Here is a 2,394-nt window from a genome sequence, read left to right as displayed (position 1 = left end):
CTGGTGAACAACAATAGAAGAAGTCCAAAACTAGCAAAAAAACAGGGCAGTCTACATTCCTATTGTCAAATGATTATTTTTTAAAGGTGTAGCCGTGAGGCAATGCCGTCTGGAACAGTGTTTGCCTGTCCGCCCAGTGTATGTATATATGTATGTGTCAAGTTGTAGATTTGTTATTGCCTAAAGTTCAGTTATAGACGTTGGTTGCTAATGTGTTATGATTTAAATGTTGTTTAAAAATGCTATTTTCATAAAGTTAATAAAGGGTTTTTGCTTCGTTTTAGTTTTGGATGAGGAAAGGCTCGCTTCGGTCGTGCTGGACAAATTGTATACGTGTGCTTTTTCAAGGCTAGATAAGGCCGGTCGTAAAATCACGCTCACGCGCGTGATTTTGTGTAACGCTAGTAGAATGATTAGATTGCAGACATAAACCTATTGTTTTTACCATATATATTTTGTATTAATCACAGCAACGCTTGACTCTGTATAAACATGCTTTGAATTACTCATGTGAACAAACCCATATATTTTATGGTCTTATCTGGCTGGCCAAGCATGGTCTTATCTGGCCAAGCATGCACTCTTCTCTCTGTGAGTTACATTTTCGTCACCTCGGAGCTTTTGAAACTATATCTGGTCCGAATGATAAGGAAGGGCTGACTCCCCCGAATAACAGAGCGGATGACGGTGGGGGCTTGGCCCACCGGGGAGGAACCTCTCCCAGTTTTGTTTGTTCCCTCGGAGATTTCCTGATAAAACGTGTCCCTATATAAATGGACTGGGAATCAATGTGTTTTCAGGAAGGCTTGACGTGGCATGAGACTGGCTCTTGCTGTAGATGTCTTGGCTTCTTCCGGATCTGTATAAGTTGGTTTTTAATAAAGCTGCGTCATTTCAGGCTATTGTGGACTTCTTTTGCAAACGAAGAGCTGCTTCTTCACAGATGGTACCAGGAGTGGGGTCAGCACCGGACGACGGGAAACGGAGCCCGAGGGACAGGAGGAAGGCTGCCTGAGGCCGGCGCCGGCACGCGGATTTGATTAAAGGTGGGAGTTGTTTTATATCAGAGGGCTATTATTCCAAATTCGTACCTTCCTCCCTCGAGCGGGTTCAGTCTCCTTGTCTTCCGCGCTGCCTGCACTCGAACAGAAATTGTAAGTAAAGGCTCATTTTAGGCCTCAGAATGACGTGGCTTTGTTAAAGCCAGGATAAACAAGTAAGGATACCAGTAAGGACTTAACAGTAAGCTTAAAGTTACAGTTAGCACCAGGAGGGGAAAATGAGGTCGGACAGCCATATAGGTTGAAACCAGGTGGCCAAGATTTTTCCAGGAAGGAACAGCCCAGAGACAAGATGGGGCATGCCATTGCATGCCAGGGAACGAAGGGCTGTGGCTAACTTAAGAGGGCCATAGGAACATGGCCAGTAAAAGGATTTGCGCAGGATATCGGTGAAGATAACGTTCGGTACAAGGGAAGGGGGAAAGTGAGGTCGGACAGCCGTAAAGGTTGAGCCAGGCCGAGAACTTTCCAGGAAGGATCAGCCCAGAGCAATAAGATGGGAAGCAAGCTAATGAAAGAAGGGGAACCCCTTAAGGGAACCCCGGCATCTTTCATGTTTAAGAGGCATCATTTTGCCGCGGTAAGACCATTAAAGGACTGGGCTGTGTTAACTAAAGATTTAAATAATCCCTGGCCAGAGGACAAGTAAGTAAGCAGTTAAACAAGTAAATCAGCAAGTGATGCCGCTGGACCAGATACCAGACCAAGACCCCCCAACCCCCCAAGACCTGAGCTCAGTCCCGGGGCTCTAGGCAACACCCCCCACCCCCCCAAGACCTGAGCTCAGTCCCGGGGCTCTAGGCAACACCCCAACACCCCGCCCTGCCTTCCCTTTTTCACCTCAACCCACCCCCGTCCAACCCGTCCCAAAAATCCTTTTCCTTGAATGAGAGACGTAACATGAATGAGCAAAGATTGTTTGGGAGTGGCTGGAGAAAGGCATGATTTGAGTCGATCTGAGTTTCGCGCGAAGTCTGGGAGACTTCTATGAGTATATGAATGAGGAATGAATGTATATTGGGATGTTAATTGACGTGTGTATCTGGCCAATGTATTTGTCTGTCATCTGTTTGGGAGTTGTTTGGGAAGCGAATTGATATAAATCGGGTCAGGAAAGCACTCGGAGTGCCCTTGTCGACCTACTGTTGATATGAAGCGGTTTCTTGGAGATGGTTGCAGGATGGGCTGCTTTGTCTTTCGAGCGGCAGTCGGACGGAGGTTTGGAGTTTGTGGAACTGGAGGTTCAGAGTTTGGGTCGAAGTGTGTGTTTTACTTGAATCGAAGAGTTCATTCAATGGCAGATATTGTGGATTGTATGTGTGGGATGTATCGC

This window comes from Myxine glutinosa, unplaced genomic scaffold (assembly GCF_964187855.1).
Source record: "Myxine glutinosa unplaced genomic scaffold, kmMyxGlut1.1 SCAFFOLD_2883, whole genome shotgun sequence".
NCBI lineage: Eukaryota > Metazoa > Chordata > Myxini > Myxiniformes > Myxinidae > Myxine > Myxine glutinosa.
Note: the sequence above shows the minus strand (reverse complement) of the source record.